This window comes from Carassius auratus, chromosome 14, assembly GCF_003368295.1.
Source record: "Carassius auratus strain Wakin chromosome 14, ASM336829v1, whole genome shotgun sequence".
NCBI lineage: Eukaryota > Metazoa > Chordata > Actinopteri > Cypriniformes > Cyprinidae > Carassius > Carassius auratus.
The window spans coordinates 11,133,161-11,149,646 of record NC_039256.1 but is presented as its reverse complement, the minus strand read 5'-3'; positions in this window follow the sequence as shown (position 1 = coordinate 11,149,646).

The window sequence follows — 16,486 nt, the reverse complement described above, 5'->3', positions numbered from 1 at the left end:
TGACTAGTATTTAATTATACTCTTCTTGTTAAAAAAATATATAGAAGTAGTACTTAATACTATAGAAGTTAATTACTAGTAACTTTAGACCTGAGATATTCTGGACTTAATAGATACTAGTACTTTTTAAATGAGCATTTCTGCCCAGTATGGTAATTGTATGTTAAATATTAATGAGCCAGCCACATATAGGAGAGAGATTAAACAGGAAACTGAAACAAAGGGATTGATGTACTTTTTTGAGAAAACCAAATAGAGAAGAAACAATTATTTGTACACAAGCACATAGCAAACATATTTTTGTCAGTTTTACTTAAACACTATAATTTCGTAAACCTAGTAGCCTAATGTGTTTGTTGGTCTTTGAGTGACCTCTGGTGGCAGGATGGAGATAAGACCAATTTTATTAGCTGTTATTTTTCTATTTTTCCTCCAGTAAAAACAATAAATGTCATACCAGGGCTGTATGTTGTTGGTGCTACAGACACTGAATGTTTTTACATTTATGTCCTGTACAGGACACGCTGGTGCTGCAGACACTGAATGTTTTTTAATTAATTTTCTCTACAGGACATGCTGGTGCTGCAGACACTGAATGTTTTTACATTAATTTTCTGTACAGGACATGCTGGTGCTGCAGACACTGAATGTTTTTATATTAACCTTTTGTACAGAGCACCCAAAATCCAAACTAGTGGTTTTCAGACAAACATTTTCTTTATTAAAAATAGGCCAAAAGGTAGTAATAAAAAATAAATAAATTAAAAATTAAAAAGCCAGGTTTGCTGTACTTGTAGGGCTGCACAATTTGGCCAAAGCTTTTGTTTTTATCTATATCAATAAAACTAATAATGATTATGATTATTATTTATGAATAAAAACATTAAACAAAATAAGGAATATTACTTTTGTAATAACTCTATTTCACTATAATTTACAAAACTCAGTATTTAAGAAAAAATATAATAATAAATATAGCTGCAATAAAATAACAAATGCAAACTCCTTTACCCATGGGAGGAACGTCAGGAATTGCAAATGTTTACCTCAAAGCTTGTAATTATTTTAGCTATTTTTACTCAAATTAGGGTTTTGTGAGCAATAATGAGTACTCAAATAATAAAAAAATAACAGATTGAATCATGAAACTGAATGGACTGCACATGTGCAAGGATGCAGAAATAATGTAATGACGCATGGAAGCAGCATCTCTTCCATTTGAATAAAGTGTTTGTGTTGTATGAATGTGTATCCTGTCATTAAAAACAAACGTTCATGTTAACACTACAATCCGATTCATCAATCGTAATGAATTTGGTCCGATCGAACAAAAAAAGTGTGCATGTAAACGTAGCTACTGATGAAGTTCCAGGAAATTCAGCTTTTGCTGTAGATGTTGTCTAGTTACAGAGGACCTGACCACGCTGGATATGGAAAGATCGAAAACTCCTGTGGCCCACGGTGAAATATGCCAGAGAGAAAGGTCTTAAAGCTTTTTTTGTGGGAAGTAGAGCCTTTGTTGATAGCGTCAAAATATTCCCCACATAAAGGTTTGGTTTGGATAATTTTTTACCATAAAATAAGCGCAAATTAAAAGACAATGGACAAGGGGGGATGTAGAAAAAAATAAATACAAAATAATAATCTCCCAGGTTAAATTGTTAATAAATAGGAACTATGCACCCTTTGAGTTACATATACCTTAGCTTTTAAGAGAGTTTTTATTTCTTTTTCTGTAATTGTTAAAAGTTCATGTCGTTATCGTTTTGTTATTTTAATGTCAGAGGTATTCGAGATATAACGTAGATTTTTATTTGTTACAAGAGACCCATGCTTGTTCTGCAGATGTGATTTTTTTTTTTTGGAAGGCACAATGGGGCAGTGAAGTTTGGCATTCTTTTGGAAGTAATCATTCGGCAGGAGTTGCGATTTTAAAGGGTCCATTCAAAGGTAAAATTGGTAATACCAAAGACCCGCCGGCAGCAAAGTGTTCAGCCTGCCCCCAATGACAACACCACTGCTTACACTTGCAGCAAGTGCCAGCGGTGCTGTCGCTCCCGTATCAGACTCTACAGTCATAGCAGAGTCTGCAACCAAACCACAGACTGACCTGGGTGCAGATTCTAAACCATTGTCTCTCGAAGACAGAAGGATGCCAACAATCATTGGATGGGAAAATGTTTTTGTTAGATACTGTACAGTATGTTCCTCAAGTAAAAAAAAATAAATAAATAAAAATACAATGTGGATTTGTTTTCTGATATTGAAAATTAGATTAATTAGGTAAGAGAAAGATTTAATCATATTGAAATTATTTTAGGTGGGGACTTTAATATCGTCCCAGATCCTAAAATAGATAGAATTCCTATTCCAATTAAACCTTCTACATCTAATTCAGAGCAATCTAAATTTTGTGAAAACTTTGGGATAATTGACATATGGAGAAATAAACATCCACTTATGAAAGAGTACAGTACACATGGAGTAATAGAGATAAATCTAAACAGTCAAGAATATACCTTTTGGTTAATTTCTAATTCATTAGAACAAAATACTAACAAAGTGTCCATTGAACCATCAATATTGCCTGATTACAAAATGATTTATCTTCTCATTAAATGGAATAATGAAACTTATTTTAAAGGCTTAATAAATAAAAATAAAATATATGTCACTTGGTGGCACTATTATAAAACAAAACCTGAAATTGGCTCTATCAACAAAACCACTGGTCTGTTTGACTGTATGAGTTAAATTTATAGTCAAAGCTGACACTTTGGTGTATTAAGATGAACCTTTATGTACCATTGTAATCATTCCAGTTTCCAGAAAGATATGTTCAATCAACATTTTTCAAATAGATTCATTCACATTACATGTCTGCTATTATGTGTTCTTGCCAGATATATATATATATATATATATATATATATATATATATATATATATATATATATATATATATATATATGTATGTATATATACCCATATATATATATATATATATATATATATATATATATATATATATATATATATATATATATATATCTGGCAAGAACACATAATAGCAGACATGTAATGTGAATGAATAGAATATAGCAGGAAAGGAAAATTTCTATTTTGCTTTCCCGTTTAGTGTCTTTTCTATGACTTATTAGGCTGGTTACTGTTTATAGTTAGTGATGTGTCCATTTAAAGTTCATGGTCATAAAGAAGCTGTTGGAATGTTCAGACGCACAGCAGGTGATCAAGGCACAATAAAATAACTGTTTTTTTTTTTTTTTATCTCTGTGAATCCTATCTAGGTCTTCACACATCATCTCCTAACAAATTTACAGCACAGCCTTTCTCTCACGAATTGAATGTGTCACGGTTGGTAAACCGTGGCCTCGGGATTTGCACTATGTGGGTGGAGTTTGTGTGTGTCTCGCGTCAGCACTGATTGTTTCTTGTGGGTGTCTCCATTAATTGTTCATCTACACCAGCTGCTACTCATTAGGCTATCCGATCCCTAATTATTGCCCTGTTTTTCGTCTAGTGTTTGTCAGAGCGTTGTTTGCAGTTCCCCGTGTTTTGCCTGGTCTTTCGTTCCTGTTCTTCTCTTCGTTGGATCGTCTGTGTCTCTGAAATCCCATCCACCTCTCACCCCCACGGCTCGCTCATCTCAGTTCCTGTGTCACGCTCTCCTGCTGCATCTCCTCACCGTCACTTCCTGGATCACCATCGGACATTGTTACTTCCCGTATCGCCATCAGACTTCGTCCTTCACCCACCTGTTATCCTGTTTGTTGTTACTCGTGTGTTACTCTTGCTCCCTCACCTTCTTTCGCTGTTACAGAATGCCACTGACAATTCACAAACTGAACACATCCAGTGACGTATAAAGTAATCTAAATTACTCCGCTTATTTAATTGTATTTGCGCTCTGCCAAATTAACATTCCTCTAGAAAGGAATAATTGTAGAATTAAAAACAACAATGTGATTTAAAAACATTTACATTACATATTATTTGCAGAGCATTTGTTTTCATCCCAACCTACATGTTTCATGTAAAGGACTCGGGCAATGGGAGAATAAGACAATCAACATTATCATTTAGCAATAAATTTAAACATGACTCAATTTTCCTAAGACATCTTTGCATGGGCGTAGGTTTGGTCTCAGCTTTGGTGGGGACCGAACCCAATCCCGAATTCTTTTGTTGTAAGATACCACCCAGCAAACACAGAACGTTGTGAGGACGTTGCCAGTTAGTCGTCATTTGGTCAGCGCGACATTACTTTATGGCAACGTTGTGAGGACGTCGTGGTAAAGTTCCATTTTTTTAAATCTTGGCTAACTTCCCAGAAACGTCGTGGGCACGTACTCAAAAGACGTCGCTAGTTAGTCCCATTGGGGACGTTGTAGCGACGTGGTCAGCTGGTCTTCAGATAACTTTTAATATTATTGCACTAGATGTATTATTATTATTAAGATACCATTTGAACAGCATATTCTTTGGGAAATATACAAAAAAATTAATCAAGCATGTTAAAATAATATATATATATATATATATATATATATATATATATATATATATATATATATATATATATATATATATGCCATCAGTTTAAGAACAATAAAATAAACAATTTACTTAGCAAATGGTGATAATTTTTGTTAATGAAAGAGAGTACGGGACAAATTAACATTTAAACCTTAAACTAGCAGCGCACGTCACTTTCTGAATGAAGTGCGCGACGTGCGCGTGCCCGTCATTTTGTAACGGTCAACTTCCAGCAGACGGACACGGAGGAAAGGTAAGTCCTATAAATCTACTTTTATTCATAGATTTTAACTGATATAACGTTAAATGCCATCAAAGAGGAGTAGTGTTTTGTATTTTTGTAGGTTTTCTCTTTCAATTTAATAAATAAATGCTCTGTTTGGTTAATTAGCTCAAAATCAGTCTCAGAGGTGGTCTAAGGTAACGGTAACTGTTAAAATCGAATATAACCTTACCTGTTTTAAATTATTTGAAATTTATCACTATAAACTATACAGTATTAACTTTCTAATAATTAAATTTTTAACCGTAGTAACGTTAATTAGTTTGTTTGAATACCTGCTGCTCGAGCTTGATGATGCTCATGCTATCCATGCTGTGAACTTGAATATAAACCGATATAACGTTAAATATAAAGTTTAACGTTAATTAGACCGAGGCTGCCGAAATCATGTTCAGTGTAACGTTATGTGGGATTAATAATTTCCCCTTTTCTCCCTCAAGTGGCAGGCTTGTAAATTCTGTCATCTGTTCATTATTGGTGTTGATGGTGTTTTTCACATGCATGCTTTTTAATGCTAGTTTAATTCTCAAATTGATCTGATACTTTCGTTTCACAAAAAGTAAACAAATTGTTCACTTTCTTAGGGCCTGACAACCACCAGTTGAGTCCATGATTCAGTGAGTTCCTTATAAGGAAATATATTTGTTACCACCTAGTAATTTAAATGTATTATTTATTGCTTTAAAATGAGCACATATATTTATCATCAGGGGAAGAGACAGTCTGGGCAGCAGCAACAAGACAACTATTACAAGTAGAGATGGGTTTCAAGAACTGGTACTAATTTGGTTCCTGACTTGTTCGGTACTGAAAACATTTACATAAGGTACAGGATCAATAGTGCTGCTATCAGTTTTCTTGTAACATTGATTCATTACCCTTTAGACACAACCACATATCCTCCAAATCATCTCTTCGTGGATGGCAGCAAGGATCCAGGATCAAGAGATCATTCTTCATGGAGACTGTTCCACAGGAAGCAGTTTCTCCTGGGTGAAAAACTAAACCTGGTTGTTTCAGCATCACTCAGGCAAGACTAAATACTTTTAAATTGATTTCAGTTGGTTATGTGTTTCAGGTCATCCTGACCATTCTGCTGTCCTGGATGTAAGTCCGTGCAGGAACTACATTTCTCGTTGTTGAAAGATTTGTGCAGCAGTATCCCGACATATAACGCCCCATCACATGGGGTGTCAATGCCTCTCGTTTACTTTTAAATGAAGTGACGTCAAGCATGGTGAAATAAATTCTAGAAATTAATTCTAAATAGAAGTTGAAGACTTTTTAAGCGCCAATGCAGCCGTCCTCCAGTCAGAACGTCTTATGCAAATACCCTAGCGCAGACGCTAGCCAATCAAGTGCATGCAATACCAGAAAACTAATGTGATTGGCTGTCACTATGAGAAGAGACAGTAATTCTGATCCGATATCAGTGTCGTTTTTTGCAAAAAAAATTTTTAATCAATGTAGAATTTTCTATACTTCTGTGTAGGGATGTCAATTTTCAATCATTTCCATGATTGATCGTCGTTTATATTAATGATCAAATAATCGATTAATCGTTAACCTTAATGCTGCAAAGTCTATTGCAGTAACACCCAGTCACTGGTATGACAGGATGTGCAAAAGTGTGTGTGTGTGTGTGTGTGTGTGTGTGTATATATAAAAAAACTGTAAAATATATATTTTACAGTAAAGACCAAAAGTTTGGACACACCTTCTCATTCAAAGAGTTTTCTTTATTTTCATGACTATGAAGATTGTAGAGTCACACTGAAGGCATCAAGGGCTATTTGACCAAGAAGGAGAGTGATGGGGTGCTGCGCCAGATGACCTGGCCTCCACAGTCACCAGACCTGAACCCAATCCAGATGGTTTAGGGGTGAGCTGGACCGCAGACAGAAGGCAGAAGGGCCAACAAGTGCTAAGCATCTCTCTGGGAACTCCTTCAAGACTGTTGAAGACCATTTCAGGTGACCACCTCTTGAAGCTCATCAAGAGAATGCTAAGAGTGTGCAAAGCAGTAATCAAAGCAAAAGGTGGCTACTTTGAAGAACCTAGAATATTACATATTTTCAGTTGTTTCACACTTTTTTGTTATGTATATAATTCCATATATAATTCCACATGTGTTAATTCATAGTTTTGATGCCTTCAGTGTGAATCTACAATTTTCATAGTCATGAAAATAAAGAAAACTCTTTGAATGAGAAGGTATGTCCAAACCTTTGGTCTCAAACTGATATATATATATTCCGGTCTGTGTCGTGTATATCGGTCTGGCTGCGGTGCCATCTACAAACGCAGTTAAAGGCAAGGTGATGAGTAGACTGAAGTTGGGCTCAGGTGGTTGTGCTGCGGGATGTTTCCCATACATTTATTTATTTTTGGAGACTCGCCACAATTTTAAAACTGATAGATTTTCAAAAAGGCTTCGTTGAATAAACATGAGTAACGTTACGTACTGCACGTTTAATAATTCCTAACATTTATATGTTTAAATATCAAAACGAGGCACGGGTGTTTTTATATCGCTGTATTTCTGAAAGAAGACTTGCATGTTATATGCCTGATAAAGCAGCGTGTGAGCGTAGCAGCTCTGCTTTGTTTACAGCTGTTACTGGGGAAACCTCTATTTCTCGCACTTTATGTCTATGCTTTAAAACATCTCCTGCTGGCAAAGGATGAATTTGCATTTTCATCAAGTCCGCCTGATCCACGCAGAAAACATATTTTGTTTGTTATCAAAAAATATCTACTCTAGAGGGACTTGGCTGTTGTTATTGATTCTATTTGGAGTCTACCGGTTAGGTTAGGTCTACAGAAGCGTTTGTTTATAAAAGTTTGTTTATGTTGTTGCCGTTGAAACCGTCTATATATATATATGTGTGTGTGTGTGTGTGTGTGTGTGTGTGTATAATGTATGTGTGTGTAAAATACATTTCTTTTAAATTTATAGCACCGTAATGAAGGCAGCAACATGTGGTAGATGGGACAGAACAAGAATCTTTCATTGTGCTAATGTATTATAATACGAAAGGGAATGGCTCCTATACAGCGTGCATCGCGTAAACACAACCAGTGCGCAGAATGATGCACTTGAAGCAACACAGAGTCACAGCGTGTAGCATTACTCACAGAAATGTTCAAAACACCAAAGGAAGAGATATTGTTGTGTATTATATGTGTGCAATATTTTGAGCCTTTTCTTTTAACAGTTTTAAATATCAGTTATTGTGCGCTCTTGAAGAGAGTTTCATTGTTTTGACTGTAGTAACTAGGGCTGGGATGATACGCTAATCTGCCAATTCAATACTATCCCGATACTTGTGTGCCGATTCAATATATATTTATAATTATTTATATATATATATATATATATATATATATATATATATATATAATTTAGCATTGTGATTATAGTTATATAACTATTGCAATTCGTGACTTATCCAAATTGTCTGTAAAATGATGTTTGTTTCTGTAGATTTGAGGGAAAGAGTAAAAACAAGGAGGTCTGGGAATGACTGAAGGGAACTGACAGCAGTGAGGGAAGGAAGTTATCACCAGAATGTAAGTTCTTTGAGAATGTGTGCATTATTACAAGTTGAGTTTTCATTTAAATGTGGCAATGTACACAGTGAGTCAAAAGTTTTAAATATATTTTAAAAGTTTAATTTATTTCTATAATGCACAGCTATATTTTCAGCATTAATTACTCCAGTCTTCAGTGTCACATGATCTTCAGAAATCATTCTAATATGATGATTTACTGCTCAATACATTTTTCTGATTATTATCAGTGTTGGAAACAGTTGTGCTGCCCAAACATTTTGTCTACACTACAGTTATATTTATTTTATTTGGGGGTGGTTGGCTAATAGCAAGAATGCATAAAATTGAAAACCAGTGGTAGAGAAGACTTTTGTAATTTTACAAAAGATTACCTTTTTTTTCAATGTTTTGAACTTTGTGTTTTATAAAATAATAATAATGAAGAAAAAATTCAACTTTCCAGAAATGCTAAGTTTTCTTCCTCATCATTTCTAATATGGGGTGCGTTTCCCTAAAACCAACTTTGGTCACAAGTTCCTTCTTTACCAATAGAGTTCAGTGGAACTAACAACCGTAGTAAGCTAACTGCAGATGTGATTTACATCATGTATGTCATGAGCAGATGTACACTTTGATCTTAGCCGCAATAATGCGTTTGGGTGCATGTAAATGCACTGATTTGTGATAATCAGCAATGTTGCCCGATCAGCAAATCAGTATATGAAAAAGATCATGTGACACTGCAGACTGGAGTAAAGTTACTGAAAAATTCAGCTTTGCCTCATAATTATTTCAATAAATATGTTTAAGTATATTCAAAAAAGAGTATGAAAACTGTTATTTCTTTCTTTCTGTTTTCTTTTTTTTTTTTTTTTTTTTACAATTACTTTAAAACATTTTTTTTTATCAAATTAATCTAGCTTTGGTGAGCAGAAGAGACTTCTCTTGAAAACCATAAAGAAAAGATTCCAGATTTTTGACTGGTTGTGAACATACATGAGCAACATTAACAAGATGATCCTCCCTTTCAGCTCAGAGGATGTTGACAGCAGGCCCAGGATGAAGAAGAGGAGGAAGAACACATTTAACAATTTTCTCATAAGCTTGCCATGTGTTATAATAAAAACAATGAACATGACTACAATAATATGCTAAATGTTATTGAAAGATTCCAGTTTGCAAGAAGTCTGAGTGTCTGACTCTACACTAGAGGAACTCTTTTCTGAAGAAGATCAGGTGCTGAGAAGAAGCCTTGTTCTACAGCAAAACACTGCATCAAGCCTCCTGTCCTTCCCTCAGAAGAGCCTGTCTTCTGCTGCTGGGGTAAGAAACACACTCTTCCTCTTCTCTATCAGCTGTCCTGCACCTAACTCTGCCTCCTCAGCACTGTCTGAAAGAGTCTTCTCCACAGTCAGTAATCAGAGATCACAGATTCTTCTGAGAAAGTCGATATGCTCATTTTCTTAAAAAACTTTGTTTTTTCAGGTGGGACAAATAATACAGGAGAGATGCTAGAAATCTCTATATTGTTCATTTTTCATATCTTTACGCTTTATGAATGTTTTTCTTCTGAGAAGCTCAAAAATTATGGTTCTTTGGTAATTGTTATATTGTTTAGTTTTATCCTCTGATAGTGAGCACAGAGCCCTGATCATGACATGCAAGAAAAAGAAAGAAATCATGTCCATGATTTACTAATTCGTTCCCTCTATGTACTAAACGTGCATGATTACTTTTACATTTCATTGATTTGCTAAATCGTATGCACAATTTACTAATTCGTTCTCTTGATGTATAAAAAGTGTACACGTTTTAGCAAATCGAGGGAATGAAATAGAAAATCGTGCGCATGAATTAGCCTAATTTTTTTCCTGCATGTCGTGTAATTAAAGCACATCACCACCAGACATTTATACCAGGAGCCTCATATACGACGCTCACAGTTTTACTTTGTGCAGTATCTCGGTGCATTATCTGCTGAATTGTTTCATATCTATTTATCATGTATTTTTTGTTGCACTAAATTATGTTGTATCAATAAGTTTACTGATAATTATTTTTAATTTTCACTAATAACGTCATTAACCATCTCCCCATCTTTAAGACAAAAATTTTCTATTGTTTATATTGTGTAATCTATGAATTGTTGTGTTTAGTTTTCTGTGCTCATAACTTAGTAACATTTTGCATGTTTAAAGAACAGGTGCGATTTTCAAAATGTTTTGGCTTCCTATTTGTACAAAGTAGTGCTGAATAAATATTGATTTGTGAATGAATGCAGTGTGTTTTTGTATATTTTATATTAGAATGTAATGTTTTTGTATTTGTTTGCATTGCATGTATGTAATTAATGTATTAACTATGAATCCCCTATAATTAGATTACAATTAGATTTCATAAGGTTTATTTTTTGCACCAGAGATGGATTGAGTTTATTAGTTCTTTATGTATTTCAAGGTAATGGTGAGGTGAAAATATGAATTACCAATATGATCCTGTAATGTCACGTCCTCATAACGTGCCAGTTTGGTCGTCAGGACATACTCATCACGTTCCAGCGACGTTCCACTATAACGTTGCCACGACGGATATGGGAATCACAAAGTTACGTCACTGGAACGTTATGTGGTACGTCGCTGAGACCAATATGGTATTTTATAGGAACGTCCTCATAACGTGACAGTGTGGTCGTTGGGACGTACTCATCACGTTCCAGCGACGTTCCACTATAACGTCACCACGACGGATATGGGAATCACAAAGTTACGTCACTGGAACGTTATGTGGTACGTCGCTGAGACCAATATGGTATTTTATAGGAACGTCCTCATAACGTGACAGTTTGGTCGTTGGGACGTACTCATCACGTTCCACGACGTTCCACCACGACGGATATGGGAATCACAAAGTTACGTCACTGGAACGTTATGTGGTACGTCGCTGAGACCAATATGGTATTTTATAGGAACGTCCTCATAACGTGACAGTTTGGTCGTTGGGACGTACTCATCACGTTCCACGACGTTCCACCACGACGGATATGGGAATCACAAAGTTACGTCGCTGGAACGTTATTTGGGATGTCGCTGCAACGAATATGGTCTGGTCCAGTTACGTCGTCACAACGTAACTGTGTTAGCTGGGCAGTGATTTAATGATTTCCATTTTTATTTCAGACTGTTGGCAATACAGAATATCACAATACAGAAGTGAATCTACTTCATCTCACTATATTGTGCCCTGACCCCGATATACCATCCTGTATACTGTCCCTAAAGAGCTAGTATAACTGTAGGCTATAATCTCATAAATGCACTCTCAAAAAAAAAAAAAAAAAAAAACACACCTGAGACTGTGTAATGCTGAACAACCAAACGTTTATTAACATAAATCATTATGTACATTAGTATTTACACTAACAATACCTACAAATCTAACAAATCTAAATAAATAAATATAATAACCTTTTTCTATTATAAATACTATTTACCCTAGAGTAGACTCAAGTTTATGTTGACTGCAAGATTCTAAGTTAAGGTAAAGGCTAACTGACATTCAGTTACTTGCTAACCTAGTATTCTATCATCCTGAGTAATACTATCACCAGTTAATACTATTTTCCACAGTAGAATATGCATTTGAAAGCCTGGTCAGTCACTGCTGCTAGTTTATTTGTGTGGCTAGCTAGTTATTTTGCTTACTTACACTCTGACTCTGCTTTATGAAAAAGCTTCTTATGTCCCTTTTGCAAAAGGCATCTACAAAGTAAAAAAAAGGGGGGAAAAAACGGAATATTAAAATGTTTTTACTCTGGCCTTTGTATGTGGCAGAGAGACAGCCCTGGTAACTTGCTGTCGGCGTCGTCAACATGCGCGCGCGCACACACACACACACACACAGCGCGCGCATCACCCGCTCGCTGCTAGTGCAAGCACCTGTCCGCGTGTGTAGCCTGTCAGATACCCCTCCGTCAATCAAATTACAGCGTTTCTTGTACTGTCGTCATCCTGGCCGTTAGAATCGATCCAAATAGCAGTGCAAAGATCCAAAAAGCAGTTCAAATGAGATTGTCATCTCAAAATATTGATAGGGACTAGTACCTAGCGTCCCCCCCTAAACCTACGCCCATGCATCTTTGCCACCCATCCTTGTCTGAGTAAAAAATACTGGTAGGGCAAAAGCAAAGGCTAGAATCCAGTGACATATACTGTAAATCACATAGCTGGAAATATGTTTAATATAATAAAAAAAAAGAATCCAGTCCATCTTGCTATAAATCATGTTTAAAGTGATACAGGTTAATCTGAAACAAATATAAATACTGTACATTTCAACACATTGTTCAAATGGTGCCATGCAAACTGATCATCATCCCAGTCACATGTCTGGTACTTATCTGAAACTAAACTAAGTGGTCAAACCACATCACAGTGTATGCTTTCCTGTTTATGGTTTACCATTTCGTGTCAGGTTAATGAAGCTAGCATAAGCAAGGTTCCATTGCACTTACAGTTCCATTTCAAAAACATAAGACCTACAAAACATCTGCCTGCCAGTATTATAGTGGGACAACATTTATAAGACACTACAGCAGCAATTAAATTCATTACAGGGTCGTTTTTATAAATGACTGAAAATGATGTTCATCTTTCTAAAGTTTGAAAAAGCAATTTTCATACCAGAAATGCAAAATGCAAATTAGAGAGATTACAAAATTATTTAAATAATTGTAAACAAGAAATATTGACCCTCACCGTGATAATGATTATACTTAGCATTTATTCATTGACATTCTCAGATTTTAGAATTGCATTAATGCAGCTTTTTACAACAGAGAAGTAATTCTTACACAAACTGAAATGAGCAGTTTAAAAACCTAAACATATTTATCTGCATTTGTAACTAGGAAATAAACAAATGTAGCTGCTACTTAGTACACTTTATGACATTTCTTGAAAAGAAAACATAAAGAAAAGGATTCAGGCAGCAGTTTAGTAAAGCCAGAGTCTTGCTTGTATCACCATATACTCTGCGGAAAGTCATCAGTTGGGAATGAACAATTGGATGAGATGTTTTAGTCAGAGTAGTGACTATATCAATCACACTGATACTGGCACAGGAGTCCAAAACAGAAAGAAAGCCACAACGATACTGATCACAAGTCTCTTCTTGTAAGTCTTAACATTTGTCCCCTGGTTTCTGGGTTCCTGATCCTGTGGAGATCTAGTTAGACTGGAGCTCCTGGCTTTTTGTCTCAACCCTTTGTCCAACCATAGATAACATGTCAACATTGTCAAAAATGGGATGACAAACCCCAAAAAGATCTCAAAAAGCAAAACAGTGACTTTTACAAACTGTGACTTCGTTATCCTCTGACATCTTAGCAATCCATTCTTGTCTTTGAGCCCTTGAGTAAAAAATACTGGTAGGGCAAAAGCAAAGGCTAGAATCCAGATGCCAATCAGCTGAAGGCATCTCTGCTGTCTTTCCAGTCTCTGAAGTATCATACTGTTAGTGACTCTTGACTTGATGACATTATGATAGCGATGTATGCTCATGGATGTGACAGTCAGAACAGCAACATACAGACTCCAGTGACCCAAAAAAACCAGAAACTTACAAGACCAAAGTCCGAGTTTCCATCCAAACTGTATTCCGTACATAACAATGAGAGCCAAGCAAAGGGTCAAAGCATCAGAGACCGCAAGGTTTAGGATTAGCTTTAAGGTGAAGCTCAGATTTTTGCTCCACTCACGAGCAATGCTGATGATTACCACAATGTTGCTTGGTAAACCAACCAAACAGCACAAACCCAGAACTACAGCAGGAGTGATCTTCTCTGAACCTACAGCAGTGCTGTTTGATGTTGAATTGAAGCCTGATCTTATATCCATGATCAAATGTTGTTTTATGGGAAATTCATAGAAATAAAATAAATGAGCTATATATGAGTGTTTGAAAAACAGGGTTTGTTGACACCTCCCACATCTAAACCAAAACCACAGCTTTGCTTTCACTTCAGACTTCCTAAAAATGGTGTCTAGCGTTATAATATGACTTATTGGAAACTCAATAATAGACTAATGGAAATAGATAGTTTTAAACATTGGATTAAAAAAGAATAAAAACCTATTGGTATCAAGCTACACACACAAATTTATAATGTAAAAATGTGGATCTTATGAAGTTTCAGATTAGACGTTAGTGCAATTAAAAAAGGCAAAGAATTTGCAAAATTAAATAAATCAGAAGAAGAAATTATTTAATCTATTTGTAACATTACTGACATGAATCCTAATTTGTTAATGGATTTGTATATCTAAGAAAGGCAAAATGAGTATTTATTAGATCACGAAGAAGGGGAAGGGGCAAATTAATTCCCAATATTTCTATAATTTAGAGAAAAGGAATGGAGAGTATACATCTTTTAGAAAACTTAATTTTAAAGGGTACTTCACCGAAAAATGAAAATTATGTCATTAATGACTCTTTCCAAATTTTTCCAAACCCGTAAGACCTCCGTTCATCTTCGGAACACAGTTTAAGATATTTTAGATTTAGTCCGAGAGCTTTCTGTTGCTCCATTGAAAACTTCTGTACTGTCTACTGTCCATGTCCAGAAAGGTAATAAAAACATATTCAAAGTAGTCCTTGTGACATCAGAGGGTCACCTAAAAAATGCATACTAGTACCCAATGAAGTGGAATACATACTAGTCAAAATTGAATAGTTGATATCTTAATGATGGATCCCCATAGAAGTCAATAGCAAAAAAATACATTTGTGACCCGTCACGGAAACCAGTGACACAAGTCGGCAGCACAACTTTAAAAAGAAGCGTTTTTTTTTTTTTTTTTTTTTTTTTCAAAATTGGTAATTTTCGTTTTTTTGCAGAATCTGTTAGTTGAGATCACAAAAGTGAAAGTGAAGTAAAGTGAAGTGACATTCAGCCAAGTATGGTGACCCATACTCAGAATTTGTGCTCTGCATTTAACCCATCCGAAATGCACACACACAGAGCAGTGAACACACACACACACACTGTGAGCACACACCCGGAGCAGTGGGCAGCCATTTATGCTGCGGCGCCCGGGGAGCAGTTGGGGGTTCGATGCCTTGCTCAAGGGCACCTAAGTCATGGTATTGAAGGTGGAGAGAGAACTGTACATGCACTCCCCCCACCTACAATTCCTTCCGGCCCGAGACTAGAACTCACAACTTTTCGATTGCCAGTCCGACTCTCTAACTATTGGGCCACGACTTCCCCAAAGAAGCCTCTCCATGTTTAAGATAGCAGTATTGGTATATTTAAAAGCATACATTTTGAGGTTGAAATCAGCTTGTTTGTCGGAGATTCTAGCATGCAATAGGGGCGTTTCATTGTCTGTCTGTATTTCCATACTGGATAAGCCGGCTTTTGTTTCTTTTGTTATTGCCCCCGCCCTCCGAGGGAAGCATGGCTACTTATTATGCAGCACTCTGGCCGGCTATAGCTGATATCAAAATTCAATGAAGATGTACGCCGCAAAGATGATCGCAGACGAGCTGAACCGTGACTGTTACACCTAAAATGTTTTGAAGTACTTCTTCAACAATTCGGATGTCAGACCCCGACAAAGAGAAAGTGTGCCAGAACTACTTATTTCATTCGAGGCATCTAAATGAGATGTAAATGAGCCCCATTGTCACTCGCAGCAGTGAGAACAGGTGAGAACTGCACAATCTTTAGAGGCTATTTTCTGCTTTTTGAGCTTTTTTGAGTGCCTACATTCAAATTGCTACAACTTCTCCAAATATTATCAGATTTCCATGTGTTACACATCGTTGGAAAGCTTGCAGACTACACTTTCAGAATATGTGAATAACTCAAAATGCCCCAGAACTGACTTGTGACCCTACTTTCCGTGATTGGTCACATTTGTTACTAGTAACAATATAAAAGTTACTAGTCACTATTGAATTAACTACAAGTATATAATAAATAAATACTAGTATCTAATAAATAAATACTAGTATTTAATCAATAAGTACTAGTATCTAATGAATAAATATTAGTACCTAATAAATAAGCACTAGTATCAAATAAATAAG